Genomic DNA, 18,514 nt, shown 5'->3' with positions numbered 1-18,514 from the left:
CCCCATCAGCTCCCTCCTCCTCCTCCTTCCAGGCCCCACCTCCCTGTAAAAGGTCCAACGCCAGGGCTCCTTGCTCCACCCCTCCTCCCTCTTCCGGGTCCAGTTTCTCAGGCCACCTCCGCTCCACGTCGGAGACTGCTGGGTCACCCCTCTCCACCTGCCGAGCCCCCCTTGCCCCCGATGGAGGTCGCGGGTGAGCCTCCACTCGTCCCTCACCTCCGTCTCCCGCTTGAGAGCCCGCCGACAAGGCCTCTGTGTCTCCGCTGCCGCCTCCTCGCCGGAGCCTGCCAAGGCCCCCAGCCCCCAGCCTCTGCCACACCCATCTGACCTTCGCCCCTGGGTCCAGCGAGCAGAGTTGGGGTTGGGCCACCTGGCGCAGCGAGCGGGGCGGGGGTTGAGCAGCAGGGCACATCTGTCATTCCCTCATCTCCCGGCGGGACACATTGGTTGTGTGTATTGAAAAATAACTTTCTTTTTTTGCAGGGGTGAGGTGAGATAGGGAGGGAGGGAGAGCCTGTTATGAATGGCAGCTGCCACACCTAGGCTAAGCCTCCTCCACTGATGCACAGGCCCCAAACTGGTCTGGAAGAGCAAGAATCCTCCTCGCTGCCCCAATTGCAAAAGACTGTACAGATGAAGGGAGTGCTGTGCTAATAAGCACCAAGCTCCATGCCCACAGAATACCCAAGTGGGCGGGAACTGCCCCAAACACAGGCCTCTCTCCTTCCATGTATGCAAAGGAGGCCCTCCATCCGTATGCAACCCATGAGTCGCTGTGTGGTAGGGCCGTATTCTCACAATGCTGATTTTAATCTGTTGGTTCTATCAATCCTCATCATAGGAGTAAATTGTTTATAAATCAGATATCCACACAAACCCAGAGACAATAGATGAGGGGTCCCCAACCTTTTTGACTCTACGGGCACCTTGGGAGTTCTAATATGGGAGGCGGAGGTGCTACTACAAAATGGCAGCCACAGGAGGTGGAGCCAATGGCAAAATGTTAGGGAGTCATGTTAGTAAAATATAAAGCTAAAGGTTTCCCTTGCTCAAAAGCCAGTCGAATCCGACTCTAGGGGGCAGTGCTCATCTTAACCTCAATTCTTCAACATTTCAGGTAGAAGTTCTGTTTTAAAAAGCCTTTTAAAATAAATGTATTTGAAAAATATGGTTTAAAAACATATTTATTTATTTATTTATTTGTTAAATTTATACCCCACCCTCCCCCGTAGGGCTCAGGGCGGCTTACATGGCAAAAACTTGCTCATAAAAACATCAATACTTTAGTACATTTAAAAACATACTATACAGTTTAAAACCCAATCAAAAAATAAAGTGCTCAGACTACAAAGCGTCCATACCAAGATATCAGAGAGGACAAACCACACACCAAACATCCCCTGGTGGCATAGTGTAAGAGATGCCAAACAGATGTTCCTCAGATGTTCCTCTTAGCCTCCTAGGGCCCTCGCCCCCCCACAATTGATGGTATATAGCGGGGGGTGGCGGCGGCCCCTAATCGAAAGCCTGGTGGAAGAGCTCCGTCTTGCAGGCCCTGCGGAACTGCACCAGATCCCGCAGGGCCCGGATCTCCTCCGGGAGCTCGTTCCACCAGGCAGGGGCCGCCACCGAGAAAGCCCTAGCCCTCGTGACGACCAGTCTAGCATCCTTGGGGCCCGGTATGGTTAGAAGGTTTTGGGCCCCCGACCGTAGCGCTCTTGGGGGGACATACGGGGAAAGGCGGTCCCTCAAATAGGCTGGACCCAGACCATATAGGGCTTTATAGGTAAGAACCAGCACTTTGAAGCGGATCCGGTACGCTATTGGCAACCAGTGCAGCGCTTTCAGCACAGGCTGAATATGGTCCCTTCTAGAGAGACCCATTAACAGCCTGGCCGCAGCATTCTGCACCAGTTGCAGCCTCCGGATTTGCGACAAAGGCAGCCCCATGTAGAGAGCGTTGCAGTGATCTAGCCTCGAGGTGACAGTCGCATGGATCACTGTGGCCAGATCGTCACGGTCCAGGTAGGGGGCCAACTGCCGAGCCCGCCGGAGGTGGAAAAAAGCGGACTTGACAGTGGCTGCCACCTGGGCCTCCATCGTTAAGGCAGAGTCCAGGTGAACTCCCAAACTCCTCACCCCAGACGTAGGCACCAAAGGCACCCCATTGAAGGCCGGGAGAGGGAACCCCAATCCTGTCCCGGTCCGACTCAAGCCCAGGACCTCCGTCTTTGCCGGGTTTAGTTTCAATCAACTCAGTCGGAGCCAACCAGCCCGATACAGATCATCGGGACCTGAGTCCGACCGGCCACCCAGCATCAGATAGAGCTGGGTGTCATCCGCATATTGATGACATCCCAACCCATAACTCCGGACAATCTGGGCAAGGGGGCGCATATAGATGTTAAATAGCATCGGGGACAGCACAGCCCCCTGTGGCACCCCACACTCAATGGGGTGCCTATGGGAGCGCTGGTCCCCGAAAGCCACCCTTTGTCCCCGACCTTGGAGGAAAGAGGCAAACCATTGCAAGGCAAGCCCCCGAATCCCCACGTCGGCAAGGCGGTGGGTCAGCAACTGGTGGTCGACAGTGTCAAACGCTGCCGACAGGTCTAACAAAACCAGTGCTGCCACACCACCCCGATCCAGATGTCTCCAGAGATCGTCAGTCAGGGCGACCAAAGCCGTCTCAGTCCCGTGACCTGGGCGGAAGCCGGACTGGAAGGGATCTAAGACTGAAGCATCCTCCAGAAAGCCCTGTAACTGTAACGCCACCGCCCTCTCTATCAGTTTGCCCAAATAGGGCAAATTAGACACCGGCCGGTAGTTGGCCAATTCGGCCGGGTCAAGAGATGGTCTTTTTAAGAGAGGGCGGACCATCGCGTCCTTGAGCGCCATCGGGAAACGCCCTTCCGAGAGGGACGTGTTAACAATATCTCGAACGGTGCCTCGCAGCCCCCCAGGACTCGCTTTAATGAGCCAGGAGGGGCACGGATCAAGGTTGCATGTGGTTGACAAGCAATCTGTCCACTTCGTCCAGACTGAGTAGATTGAAACATTCTAAACCCAGCCCCAAAGACGTGCAAGGGGCCTCAAGTTCACTCACTGTCTCAACCGTGGTGGGGAGGTCGTGACGGAGCCCCCGGACTTTATCTGCGAAAAAGCTCACAAAAGCCTCACAGCCAAGTTCCAATTCCTTAACTTTTAGCTCGCCCTGAGGCAAGGTTGTCAAATTCCGAATCACTCTAAATAATTGGGCCGGGCGCGAGCTCGCAGACGCAATCTCAGCCGCATAGAAATCCTTCTTAGCGGCCTTGACTGCCATCTCATAGGACTGCCATCTTACATACATACAGCTTTTCTTCAGTCACATAGTGAAGACCCTTCTGCCATGGTGGCAGCGCCTGCTGAAGTAACTTCTTAAACGTCAGCACAATCAACCAGATCTCAAGCGGCCCCACCCGCTTTCCAGATACGCCTGGCAGGCTCCAGGAAAAGTGTCAGGCATGACTGCCTGACTTTGCCATCTTCCCCTCACACTGGGTGGGTATACTTTTTGAAAGAGTGCTTTCTGTGTCACATTGATTGTGGCAGGGAAAAGAAAAAAAGCAGATACTCTTCTCTCCCCACCAAAAGCTAAAGAAAAGAATGACTATATAATTTTATGAGTTTTCTACTCACAAGTAAAAATCCATGAACTTGGGAAAAACCACTGGAGGAATGGGGAGCATCTTGCACTTTGAAGACATTCCAGAATTTTCCATGGCTTGCCTGTGCATGCACATTTCCCATCTAGGGCTGCACAGAGACCACAATGGATGAACAAAAAGGTACAATAAGGTACTGCATGTTCTAACAAGGCATAAACACTAGTTAAAATTACCCTCTTTGCAGATAATAATGCGCTTACTCTAAGACATCCATCTGATTCATTCTAAGAGTTGCTCAACATCTTACATTGTTTGGGTCAAATATTTGGGTATAATGTAAATCTAAATACATATGAATTATTTGTCATCAGTTTATCTAATGATCAAGAATTGCTGTAGCCCAGGGTTCCCCAATATGGGACCTTTGGGTGTCATGGTGCCCACCACTATTTCCTTTGATCCCCAATAAGCTTTTCAGGAAGTGGGCGGGGCCATTGTAAAGCAGGGCTTGTTATTGGCTGCCCTCATTCAAATGAAAGGATTTTCCATAGCTACAATTTCCAACATTGTAAATTGTAGCGGGACTCAGAAGGAAATCTGGAGTTTTTGCATGCCTTATCAAGAATGGAAAGAATGTTTGTGATCAAAATATTATTGGCGGGAATCTTGTACTGGTTTAAGAAAAATCTCCCTTGTGGTCCCACAAGAAAATAATACCCTAGAATTAATGAGGCATTCGTTCTTCCCAGGGAAGAATCATCTGTACCCAGCTTTTCTTCTTGGCTCAAAAGAGATGAACTGAGTTTAAGGCATATAACAAACTGGGTAAAAGCTGACTTACGCACAACTGGAAGCTTACTAACTAATAAAAAAATTGGAACAAATTTTGAGTCCAGTGGCATCTTTAAGACCAACAAAACTTTTTTCGGGGTATGAGCTTTTGTGTGCATGCACACTTCCTCAGATACACTGAAATGGAAATTAACAGTCCATACATATAGGCAGAGGGCAAACAGCAAATTAGCATACAACTTAATGAAGATACTTTGACACATGCAAAGACTAAACAGCAATAACAAGCTAAATTCATATGGTCACCATTTGTTTGGATTTAATCCCCCTAATTATGTCCAAACAAATGGTGACTGGATGAACTTAGCTTGTTATTGCTGTTTAGTCTTTGCATATGTCAAAACATCTTTATTAAGTTGTATGCTAATTTACTGTTCACCTATGTAGAGGCATCTGCCTATATATATGAACTGTTAACTTCCATTTCAATGTATCTGAGGAAGTGCGCCTTGCACATGAAAAGCTCATACCTTGAATAAAACTTTGTTGGTCTTAAAGGTGCTCGACTGGACTCAAAATTTGTCCTACTGCTTCAGACCAACACAGCTGCCAACCTGGACTTAATAAAAAGATTGTGAGGAAGTGGGAGTGCCACGTGAGAGAGGCTTACAATGTTCTAATACTCTTGGATCGAACATGCTGTTTCTAACCTTCCCAGGAAGCATAATAATCGACACCTGAAAACCTTTTCAGAGGAAATTATCCATAAAGGGGGTTGGTTGCTGGTGACTATTGTTAAAAGCTGTTAAAGGCTTACATGACTATTGTTAAAATCTGACTCCATTTACAGCAGTTATATGGAGAAATGAACAAGAGATTTGAAATATTAGGTACCTATGAAGGAACGGTCCTGGATTTTGGGGTAGTGTCCTGGTAAATTTAATATTGGTTGAATTAAAAGAGCATTTCTTTGAAGTCATGTTCCAGTGGTGTGTTACTCCACATTGGTTAGCCTGTCTCCATGGGACTCCCATTGGCTTGTGCCAGAGAATTACAGAGGGGTAGCTGTGTTAGTCTGCTACAGCAAAATAAATGTCCACTGTCACATAGAAGACTAACAATATTTATTTTGATACAAGGTTTATGAGTCAGAACTCACTTCTCAGATAAGTGAAGAAAAAATAATGTGGGGAATGCTTATAGGGAAAATTACAGAGAGGAGGCAACAGCTGAAGTAGAGGGGGTTTGGTGTGAATCTCATCGCTAATCTTTCAACTTGGCTTGTTATTTGTTTGGGCTTTGCAACTGTTAAAACATCTTCATTATGTTGTATGCTAATTTTGCTGTTCACTCTCTGCCTATATGTATGTAGTATCTGTCCCTTATATATAAAGCCGTAGTGGGGCCCAGCGTTCCAATTCACACCAACAGTGTTTGGAGGCTTGAACTGTCAGTCAGAAGACGCTGGCTGGGTTGCCTGGCTGCTTTGTGTAGTCCCGCCCACGTCAGCCACGGGCAGATTGTTCAGTTCAGTCTGCTCTGGGCCTCTGACAGGAGAGGACCATCAGCAGACTGAGCACAGGGAAGGGGCTTCTACGGCTGGGCCGCTTCAGCCCACTCTTCTCTGATTGGGCCAGCGTTTCAAGGTCATTTGCATATGGAAGCTGATTGGACTTCACTCCATTCCACACCTCAAACTCCCCCCTCCCGCAAGACAGTTGGGATTCTCAGTTGCATATGGGACCTGCTGTATTCTGAGGTAAAATATGTCCTCACTCACAAAAATTGGCCCCTTTAGTGTTAGGCCGAAAAAACTGCCACTCGGAAGACACTGGCTGGGTTCATTGGCTGCTTTGTGCAGTCCCGGCCAGCGTTCCAAGGTCATTTACATATGGAAGCTGATTGGACTACACTCCATTCCACACCTCAAACTCCCCCCCCCCCCGCAAGGCAGTTGGAATTTTCAGTTGGGAGAGGAGAATGATGTCAGCTGCTCCCTAGGCAGAGGCTGTGTGTGTGTGTGTGGGGGGGGGTTGTAAAGACAGACAGGCAGATAAACGTTGGCTGATGGTTGCCAACTCCAGGTTCGAACTCCAGGACATAGGGTTGCCAACTCCAGGTTGGAAACTTCCAGGATATTTTAGGGATGAAGCCTGCTGAGGGTGGGATCTGAGGAGGAGGAGGAAGAGGGGGACCTCAGACAGATACAATGCCATGCTGCCCACACTCCAGACAAGCTGTTGCCAGTCTCCAGGTGACAGCTGGAGAGATCTTAAAGCTTTGGTGCTACTTCAAAGTTCCCCAGGAGCCCAAAACAGAGTAGTGTTTTGGAAAATCTTTAGGAATTGTTTGGTGCATTTACGATGGGGCTCCTGGGGAACTATTGTTGCCAATCTTGGCCCAGCAGCCATCAAACCATTCTCTTCAACCCCCTGCTGTGCAGCTGACTTTCCCCTAGGGTTGCCAATCTCCAGGTGGGACCTGGAGATCTCCCACTGCTACAATTGATCTCCAGATGACAGAGATCAGTTCCCCTGGAGAAAATGGATGCTTTGGAGGGTAGACCCTATGACATTATACCTGCTGAGTCCTTCCGCCCCCCCGCCCAATGCTGCCCTCTACAGAATCCACCCCCCAAACCTCCAGGTATTTCCCTCCTTAGAGCTGGCAACCCTACATTCCCCTCAGTGCCTGTTGGTAGGCAACTAAGCTTGGTCCTGTCACCTACTTTGGCCTTTGGGAGAAAACACATTGGGGCCAGTCCTGATAGGGTTGCCAACTCCAGATGGGAAATTCCTGGAGACTTGAGGGATGGAGCCTGAAGAGGGTGAGGTTTGAGGAGGGGTGGGACCTCAGACAGGTACACTGCCATAGACTCCACCCTCCAAACCAGCCATTTGCTCCTGGGGAACTATTGTTGCCAATCTTGGCCCAGCAGCCATCAAACCATTCTCTTCAAGCCCCTGCAGTGCAGCTGACTTTCCCCTAGGGTTGACAATCTCCAGATGGGAAATTCCTGGAGATTTGAGGGATGGAGCCTGAAGAGGGTGAGGTTTGAGGAGGGGTGGGACCTCAGACAGGTACAATGCCATAGACTCCACCCTCCAAACCAGTCAGCCCCTCATGGGGAACCATTGTTGCCAATCTCCAGGTGAGGGCTAGAGACCACTCGGAATTACAACTGCTCTGCAGAAGGGAGGGCAGAAGTCAGCTGAAGTCAAAGGGGCAGATAATGGTAGGTTGATGGTTAGCTGGGAAGGAGATGGGGTTGCCAACTACATGCTGACAAATTCCTGGGGATTTGAGGGGTGGAGCCTGGAGAGGGTGGGGTTTGCGGAGGGGTGGGACCTCAGACAGGTAGAATGCCATAGACTACACCCTCCAAACCAGCCATTTTGTCCTGGGTAACAATTGCTGCCAATCTCCAGGTGAGGGCTACAGATCACTCACAATTACAACTGCTCTTCGGGTAGCAGAGATCAGTTCCTCTGGAGAAAACAGTGGACTCTGCTTTATACCCTGCTGAGGTCACCACAGCAAATTGACACTGTTTGCCCAAAGCCAGAGCACTGCCCCAGAGCCTCTTTCTAGATTCCGTTGTATTTATTTCCACAACGGGCCTTATTTCTAGTTATCTATATGGATGTAGTGTTATTTCAATGTATCTGAGGAAGTGTGTGTGAGCAAAAAAGCTAATACCTTGAATAAAACTTTGTTGGTCTTAAAGGTGCCTGACTGGACTCAAACTCTGTTATGCTGCTTCAGACCAACACAGCTGCCCACCTGGATCTAGTGAAAAGATTGTGAGGAACATTCAAACTTTGAATCTTCCTAGTGTAATTCTACCTGTAAGCAACTGGTACTAAATTAGTCATTACAGATAATGGATGACGAGATGTCAGCTAGCTGCCATGCTTTCATTGTTTTCGTCTGTAGCGCATGAGTGCATGCTTGCTTGGCTTAACTGCTGTAAACAACTATCAGGAGGCGCTCATGAGACCATGCAAACTGGCCAAGCCAGACTGTGTTATCTGCATAACCTTGTGGAGGAGGGAGGGCTTGCATTCCACTGTTGCTGTGAATATTTCTGCTGTCATGGTGCACGGGGAGTCTTCTGATCATGACATAATATCCCGCCGGGAGATTTCCCACACGCGCGCTTGGATTTCATTTGCTTGGCTCATTGCAGTATCATGGTATATGTATTGATGCCTCAGCCTTCACTGTTATTTCTAACGATGTACCTGTATAAGCTGGCAACAGACCTGTAGTCTAATAAAGCATAACGATTCCTTGGAACGTGTGCAGAGATTTGCATACTGTTGATCCTGACAGAATTGTTAGGAATCCCTTTTTCCCCATTGGACCAATCTCTCCAGAACGAGATGAGAGGATCCGGTGGGACAGGGGTGCCTACCCCAACAACCATGGCGGTACCAGTGACGGTCCCCACGGTGCCTGTCACGGTCCCCGGCACGACAGCACCTGGACTACCCCCCCCAACGACTTCGGGAACGGGGGTGCCAGTGACAACAGCCCTACTGATGACGGTGAGCCCAGGAGGCCCAGTGTCCACGGCCAGCCTGCAGTGTCATTTATCCCTGTACACTTGGGAAGAGGAGTAACCTACCGCCGCAAGGAGGTACTTCTTCACCCAAAGAATGATTAACACTTGGAATTCACTCCCACAGGAAGTGGTGGCGGCTACGAGCATGGACGGCTTCAAAAGGGAATTAGATAAGCATATGGAGCAGAGGTCCATCAGTGGCTATTAGCCACAAGGTATAGATAGGGACTCTGGGGCAAGTGCTTGGGGGGGTCAACAGTGGGAGGGCTTCTAATGTCCTGGCCCCACTGGTGGACCTCCTGATGGCACTGGTATTTCTGGCCACTGTGTGATAGAGTGTTGGACTGGATGAGCCTTTGGCCTGATCCAACATTGGCATCTCTTATGTTCTTAAGGAGAGGGATTGGGGTTGACATTTGGGGGACTCCCCGCAGACTACCTGGTCGATGCCGGGGAGTCGGAGTCGGGACAGTATGTTTGACCCCCAGTCAAGCTCAGGGAGCTTCGGGATGACCCCGAGCAGACCCATCACGGTCTTCGTCAAGCCCGGGAAGAGACATGGATGGGAGGCTGGATAGCCTGGAATTGGACTGCCACACTATAATGCAGGACACGGGGCAGTTGCTCCAGAACCTTTCGGGGACAGTGGCCCAGGCGGTGCAGACCCAACTGGCCGCGTCACTGGCCCTGCCGATAATTTCTCCCCCTGCACCCGGCCAGCCGGTTCCTCCACCGCCTCCGCCGCCACCGTGGCCAGCGCCTCTACCGCCGCCCCCCCCAGGACCACCACCCGCAGCTCCTGTACCTCCGCCGGCTATGCCCCGGGCAAACGATTTACTGGATGTTACTTTTGATGGCAATTTCGAGAACCTCTCTTTCTTTATTGTATGGGTGATGAAGTTTGTTGAACGTTGGGCCCATTTGTTCCTGGACGAGGAGCAACAAGTGGACTTTATTGCTTCCCGCTTGCGGGGTGTGGCAACCAGCTGGTATGTGAGCCTTCACAATTTGGAGGGGGTGGAATTGGGGAGCGTAGATGCGTTTATGTGGGTGCTGAGAGCCGGGTTCGAAGGCCGCACCACAGGCGAGAAGGCGGAAGCGTTCCTTTGCACTTTCAAGTAAGTCAAGCTGACAGTGCGGGAATACTTGACAAAGTTCCAACGGCAAGCTGCCAAAATCCGGGACTGGTCCAACCTGGTGCTCGCGCAGCAGTACCGACTGAGACTGAACACCGACATCCAGAACTCGGTCATGGGAACCCAAGACCTGAGAACCTTGGTGGCTTTGATGCAAGAGGCAGAGTGCGCCGAGAGCTGGTTGCACACTATGGGGCTGGACAATGCGGTAGCGGCAGGAAGGGCACTGACAACCTCCTACCCCAAGGCAAAGGCCACCCCTCTGAAAGCCTCGGTTCGAGAGCAACGAATGTTCTGCCTGAGATTTATTTATTTATTTATTCTTGGGATTTATATCCCGCCCTACCCATACGGCCCAGGGCGGCTAATGAGGCCACTTCGCAGCCAACTGTCCATCGAGGGAGGAGACAGGAGCGGCGGGAAGGGAAGGTGACAAGTCCCGGAGCGACATGCCTTCGAAAAAAGGGACAACAAAAGTCAGAACCCCCTGCGCTCTACAAGCAGAGGTAGAGGTGATGGATGTGGAATCGAGCAGGGAGGAGGAGATGGAACCGGCGGGAAAAGGCCAGGTCCTGCTGTAAGTGGCGCTGAGCAGCAGGACCCAGCAGAGGAGGCATCAAAAGTGGTGAGCAGCTATCCACTCCTCTTTTTCATGACTGTGACTATCATGAACCCCGCTATGGGCACGCACATTAGAGTTCGGGGCCTCATAGATTCAGGGTGTGGGTGGGATTTAATCCACCCCTCTTTGGTGTCGGGATTGGATGCAGCCGTGGTTCGGTTGACAGAGCCCTTAGTTTTCACTCAAATGGATGGGTCTCTGATGAAAGAGCCCTGTAGATTCGAGAGTGTACCTTTACGCATGGGGGCTGGGGATCATTGGGAAGAACGGACTTTTATTGTGTCCCCGGGGGCTAGATTTCCCCTGGTGTTGGGAAACCCATGGCTCCATGGGCATGATCCATATATTTTGTGGGGCGACAGGATTGTCAAGTTCATCTCCCCCAAATGCCAACGTCATGTATGGAACCCAAAGTGGGGGGTGGTCCCTGATCAGCTGTTAGAGCAGAAACAAGAGCAGACCCCCCCCCCCCCCGGAACTCTAACTGTGCGATTGAATTATTGCCGGGGCATAAAAGAAAGAAAGTAGAGTTGCAGAAATTTATAGATAAAAACCTGGCCAGAGGATTCATCCAACTGGCTTCTTCCCCGTTTGCAGCCCCAGTCCTCTTTTGGAAAAAGAAAGATGGGGGTTTGCGGCTTTGTACCGACTACCGGGGATTGAACGCTGTCTCGTCCACGAATGCCTACCCGATGCCGTTGATCAAAGATCTCTTGGTTGAAATGGCTAAAGGAAGAATCTTTTCTAAACTTGACTTGCGAGACGCTTATTTCCTGTGCGTATACAGAAGGGGGATGAATACAAGACAGCTTTCAACACCCCATTGGGTCAGTTTGAATACCTGGTGATGCCATTTGCTCTCCAGGGGGCTCTGGGTTTATGAACCTAATAAATGAAGTGTTGCTCAAGCACCTGTTTAAGGGGGTGCTAGTCTACTTAGACGGCATTTTACTGTATTCCCCTGACAAAACCTCCCATGTGAAGTTGGTGCGGGAGGTGCGCCAGACGCTGCACAAGCACAAACTGATTGCCAAACTTGCATCATGTGTAAACCCCGAAAAGGAAAAACCCCTGGCTTATTGAAACCATTACCGACCCCCTAGTAGACCATGGGAGGTGATTTCCATGGATTTCATTATGGATTACCACCTAGCAAATCCATGACGGTAATTTGGGTAGTCATGGACCTGTTTTCTAACAAGCACATTTCATTCCGTTCCCCAGCTTGCCGACAGCGTGAGCGCTGGCTAAAGCATTCCTCAAACATGTCTTCAGACTCCACACGTTGCCACCCAAGATAATTACGGATCGTGGCTCCCAATTTATTTTAAAGTTTTGGGGGGAGCTCATGGAACTTATGGGGGTGAAGTGGGGCTTAAGCAGTGGTTACCATCCAGAAACCGATGGCCAATCAGAACGTGCGAATCAAACCCTAGAAGAAGAGGAGATTGGATTTATACCCCGCCCTTCACTACCCAAAGGTGTCTCAGAGCGGCTTACAAACTCCTTTCCCTTCCCCTCCCCACAACAGATACCCTGTGAGGTGGGTGGGGCTGAGAGAGCTCTTGACAGAAACTGCTCTTTTTCAAGAACAGCTCTTATCAGAACTATGGCTTGCCCAAGGTCATCCAGCCAGGTGCAAGTGGAGGAGTGGGGAATCAAACCCGGCGCACTTAACCACTACACCAAACTGGCTCTAGAACAATACTTGAGGTGTTTCACCAACTATCAACAAGACAATTGGATAGAATTGCTCACCTTGGCTGAATTCTGTTATAATAATGCATACCACTCATCCACAGGGGTGTCACCATTCAAAGCAGCCCTGGGCTATGACAGCCTCCCAATTCCCTTTCTCATCATGGAACCAGGGAAAGGGGGTGAGGCATCTGAGTGGTGCCAAACTCTACGGGACTCGTGGCCAGGGATTTGTAAAACGTTGGATATGGCCAAGGCAGCTTACAAGCACCAGGCTGGCAAGAAACAGGTGGAGGGTTGGGCTCTGCAGCCTGGGGACTCAGTATAGGTGTCCACAAAGAGCCTGGGGCTTTCTCAATCATGTCGGAAATTGGCATGGAAATACATTGGTCCTTTTAAAGTTGTAAGGTTAATCAATGAAGTGACAGTAGAACTGGACTTGCCTAAAAATCTAAAGCATATCCATCCAATTTTCCATTTCAGCCTGCTGAAAGCCAGTCCAGGAACTAATCGATGGCACCCGGAACCCACGTTGCCCCCCCCCCCCGGTTGGTGGAGGGCGAGGAAATGAAATCTCTGACATTTTGGACTCTAAAATAAAGTGTGGGCGATTGTATTACCTGGTAGAATGGGTGCATTGGGGTCCTCAGCACCAAGAATGGGTGGAAGTAAATGACATTCGGGCCCCTGACCTTTTGTGGAACTTCCACGACCGTCTCCCGGGGAAACCGGGAGGTCTCCCGGCCATTCCGGGAGAGGGTTGATTTGGTTTCGAGTGGGCAGAATGTCAGCTAGCTGCCATGCTTTCATTGTTTTCATCTGTAGCTCATGAGCGCATGCCTGCTTGCTTGTGGAGGAGGGAGGGCTTGCATTCCACTGTCGGTGTGAATATTTCTGCTCTCATGGGGCACGGGGAGTCTCCCGATCATGACATAATATCCCGCCGGGAGATTTCCCACACACGTGCTTGGATTTCATTTGCTTAGCCAATTGCAGCATCATGGTATATGTATTGATGCCTCAGCCTTCAGTTATTCCTAACAATGTGCCTCTATAAGCTGGCAACAGACCTGTAGTCTAATAAAGCATAACGATTCCTTGGAACGTGTGTGGAGATTTGCATGCTGTTGATCCTGACATGAGAGAGGTCAGAGTTTTGGCCTCTGTTGGGGCACAAATAAGCAAAGTAATAAAATACCAAAATTAAAAATAAAAGGATTAAGTACAACTGATCAGGAATGAGCTTTCTGACAATCAAGAAAATCAAATGATATCAATACAGCTATAGTATGATAAAATGTGTTACAAACAACTGATTAAAGTTTAATGAAAGTTGCCACTGCCTGAGCTTCATGGCTTCCACATGCTGCAGGCCTGACTCGGTCCAGTCGGCATTCCCATTCTTTCACGAGCTCTAGGAGGATTGCCCTCCTCTTCTATCTTTCCTGGCAAATATTATCTTGGCAAAACATAGAATTCACACTTCAAACATGAATGGCAAATTGCCGCACCATCACCCCCTCTCCAAGATAACAGCAATGTAAAGCTTTTACAACTTTGTAGCTTCTAAGCTAAAGAACCAACCTTAGAATAATACCAAGTATTGAGTGGGGGACAGAAGAATTGTACGCTTACACCTTCCTTGTGTATTTCTTGCTCAATCTGTTGCTGTGGCCAGAGTACGTGTGTGGACTTTTAATAAATTCTTTACTATATTGAATGCTGGTAGTTCTCTGTAGCAGAGATCTCTCCCATTTGAACATGCTATTCAAAATGGGCACCAGGGGAAGGGGGGGGGATCAGTTGTTAAATCACTATTTCCCTGGGAGTGCACAAGTGCAGCAAGCTGTCCCCATGGTAACCAACCCTGGGGAGCAGAAGACACGGGCGCTACCCTCTGAGTGGGTAATTCCTAAAAAAGTCCGTTTGTGGCAGTGCACCAAAGAATGGAGAGAGAAAATGCTGCTGCTGACGGCTGGGCAAGCCAACAGTGGCATGTGTCCAGGTGGCGACTTGGGATTGTAGTTGGGCATCTGGGTGCCCTGGAGGGCTGAACAGGGTGGTGCTCGTGGGTTGGGGAGCTGCTCTGCCACATCCCAGATTATGAGAGAAAATATTTGTCTACAGGAGAAGAAAAGGCTCAAGAGACACACCAGGTTCCATAGGAAAAAAATATTTTATTTAACAATATATCAGGTTCCATCATGGCTCCAGGGAATTCAAATCCCATATTACTGATGATAATGAATATGATAAGTGGGAGAAAGAAGGTGTTTTTTTTTTAAAAAAAGAATTCTTGGCAAAGCGGACAGAAGAACAAAACATACATTGTTATGGTAAATTCAGTGTCACCAACAGAAAACTCAGAAATCTGAGCCCTTGGCTTCAAAATCTAACACAGATGGAACATGTCTGAAGGTTGAGAAACATAATTGGCCTGGCAGTGGAATCCAAAGTGGCCACAGCTCAGGGCAACACACAATCCCCCCTCCCGCCTGTATGGCAGAAGAGCGCAGCACAGTGTGTGCAAGGAGGCTTTGTAGGGAGGGGCTTTGGAGGCTTAACAAGAGAAAGTTGCATCTGAGACAAGCGGAGGCAGCACACAGAGCCTCTCATGTCACACAGTGGCTGGACGAATCTCTCAGCTGTGCAATCCACCCATCAGCAGAGGATGGCAATTGCCCTGAGGGCCAGAGGGCACCGGTGGCCGGGAGCAGCCACACTGCCGAGTGACCCTCGGATGTGAGGAGGAAGCGAGAGGCTGCCACCTAGTGCTGTGTGTGGATAGCTGGGAGGGAGACTGTTTGGATCGGGCATAAGTGCCTACATGCCCACACTCGTGCTGGTAACATGCAGACTGGGTTAAATGGCAGGCTAGTGGAGCGAGAACATAGTGTGTGCCCACCTACACATGGGGAGAACAGTGATCCTTGCACAACACTGCCTCTCTCACAGCTGTTCCACTCCAAAGGACTCTGCAAACATAGTATTAGCCGTGTGACTTACCACTTAGCTTGTGCTCTTAGAAACAAAGACTTATGCAAGGAAGTCAGTCAGGGATGGAAGAAAAATGCAATCTAGGGAGGGCAGCCTCCAGTCGCCTTTGGGGGACTCTAAATGGCTCCAGACACTGGCAGTGAGATAATCTGCTTGTGTCTGCAACAACTCTGACCTGAGAGGACCCAACAGCAAGCAACTGCGTAGTTAAGGGTTACCCTGGCACAAGTGCCAACATTAATGTTCCCACGACCATGCTGATGTGAAGTGGGCATCTTACGTCCTTATATGCTCAACGGACTCAGCCACATTCCAGACTGCATAGAACAGGTGCACCTTGGCAGATGGGCCACGAATGTGTACTGCTGCCGACCCAGTGTGAAATCCTGTAGTTAGTTGTGAGCTGCATCAACTTCCCTCCTTCCTCTGAAACAACTGAGGACATTAGAAGTATGCCTGAATTTGCCACATTTGAACAGAACAGGCTCCAAAATCCACCCTACAAACTTAAACTGATTTAGCATTCACATCCTCTTACTAGGAGTCCAGTGAATTCTCAGCAGCTCACCAAACTACAGTTCCCAGAATCCTCCGGGGAAGTCACAGCAGGTAAAGTGGCAATGTAAGTTGGAAGTACAGATGCAGAGAGCCAATGGTTTACAGGTGGTACTGAACGAATGTGACTCCGTGTGCCCTGCTCTGCACGGGGCTGTGGCTCCCAGAGGCTTTGGAGGCCCTGCTCCACCTTGATTGCTCAATCAGATCACTTGATTTTGGTCAAAATGTTGATGGATGCTGGGATATGAAATGAAGTCAAACCTGCCGTTTCAACCACTTCTAGCCAGCAAGAGCTTTTGGCTCCCAGTGACAGAGAACCACACAGCAAATGACCCGTGCCCGGTCCACGCTACTGCTCCTTCTTGGGGTGTGTGTGTGGCTCTGGAGGTCTTCTTCCAAAATGTGCCTGAACCATCCAGCAGCCACCTGCCCACCCAAGGAGCACGGACACACGTGGGGGCCCCTGTGGACGGAGGGGTCCCCCCTCACTTCTCCACTCAATGCAGAATGACAAATGGTTTACACCCGTTCTTGTGGTTATTTTTTTAAGTTCTTATTTCTTTTTTCTAAGAAAAAGCAACCAGAAAATAATCCAGAGTTTATACAAAACAGTTTTACATTATTTCTTCCAAAACAGACTAGTTATTTACAAATCAAAACCTTAAAATAAAAAAGTTTTTTTGATGAGAACAAAGAAGAGAAAGCTTGAGAGCTAGATAGAGGTGCCCAACAAGACATTTGGTCAGCCTTCCTCTCTGTCCCCGTCCCCCTCCCCCCAAGTTTTGGGCCGCTCACAGACCTTGGAGTTTGCTCAGCCCTGTGAGATACCTGGTTCTGCCTTCCCAGAGTCTCTTGCCATTGAGCGCCCACCTAAGGTTGGGGGGGGGGCAGGGCGGACCACGAAAAAAAGGGAGAGATCACAACCAAGGAGTGGGGGAGGTGGCAAAACTCCCATTGGATGTGTGTCTGCTACGCACCTTTTTTTTTTTTTTTGCCAATTTACACACGGAAGGAAGTTAATGCTGATGGAGGCTCCCCAGAGAGAGAGTGTGTGCGTGTGCATGGCAAAAATACACACCACCATGCTATTTCCTCACAGGAAACTAATTTCCATGACACAGTCCTGAGTGAGAAAGGGGCAAGTGCAGCTCAGATCCCTCCCCCCCCCCCCGCCGCCAGTGGCCCTGGACTCCACGTTGCTCAAGAGCTGGGTTCAGCCCCCCCCCCCGGCTGGCCCGCTTTGCCTTTCCCAGGCCCTTGGAAGGGGGTCCGTGCCCTCTCCCTCCCGAGCCTCGCAGGCAGCTCAGCACATTGGAGGGAGGTTTAATAGGAAAAGTTCCTGCCCTGTGACCCACACACACTGAAACCATGCTGAAAGCTGGGAAGCCTGCATTTAAAATAGGTGGAAGGTTTGGGGAAAAAAAACTTTGTGCTGGGGTGGGCACCATTCCCGTCTATTCAGGACATGGGTAAGATCCCCTGTAGATACAACGATCACCCACACACTGGAGAATCCCCTTATCTGCTTTAAACAATATTAAGCATTCTACCCTTGTGGCAAAAAAGAAAGTGGGCAGAGTGAGATTTATTTAAAAAAATGGAAATTAAAACAAATATTTATCTGTGGAGTCCTGAGAATCCTGCATCCTTGGATGACCTCCACTGGATATGCCTCGAAGGGCATGACGATCAAAGCCCTCGCGAGGAGAAGGGGAAAGGAAACCCCCCTCCACACCCTGCATAGAGACCGGAAGGGATTTTTTAAAGAGACAGTGTGGGGGGGGGATGGGGGGGCGGGGGTCACTGTGACTGTCTCTTGAGAATGGCAACTGGATCAGCCCTATTTCAGAAGTCCATTCCTTTCACATCCGATCTGGGGAGCAAGCGGTCAGCCACAGCCTGGGCAAAGCAAACTTCCTGCCACTCTCTTCTGCCCCCGCGAAGGCAACCTGAGGCCAGTTTATTGCCTTGTGCAAGAAGAGTCAATCCATATATATAAAAAAGAAAAGAAAAGCAGGGAGGTTTCAGAGCCGAGCACGTGAGTGAAGGCCCCCTGGCTGCCTTCTGCAGCAGCAGCCCCAGGGCCCCCCTCCTGCACCTTGGCAGAGACCAGCTGCCTCCCTCGGCTGGTTTGAAAGCAGAGCCCGGCCATGGGCTACAGAGTCAAAATAAGATCTAGGCACAGCAAGGGGCCTGCAAAAAGTGGGCAGTCACTGCCTCCCAGCATGGCATTTCTCTCTCACCCAGGAGGGAACGGGAAATGGAAAGTCAAAGCAGGGTGGGTTCAAGTATGCAAGACTAGCTGTCCACACTTCCTTCTCCTCCATGCAAAGTAAGGCTTTTGGCATGACAGACACAACACGGGAATGAGAGAGAGAGCGCGCTGGCCCGAAAGCACCCAAAAGCTCTTCAAACCACAGCTCTGGAACGGTGTGGCTCAGCCTCGCATTCAGTCCTGTGGCCGTGGGCAATGGCATGGCTCTCCCCCACCCAC

The sequence above is a fragment of the Gekko japonicus genome, unplaced genomic scaffold (genome assembly GCF_001447785.1).
Source record: "Gekko japonicus isolate JY-2015 unplaced genomic scaffold, Gekko_japonicus_V1.1 scaffold1277, whole genome shotgun sequence".
NCBI classification, from domain to species: domain Eukaryota; kingdom Metazoa; phylum Chordata; class Lepidosauria; order Squamata; family Gekkonidae; genus Gekko; species Gekko japonicus.
This window is presented reverse-complemented; position numbering follows the sequence as displayed.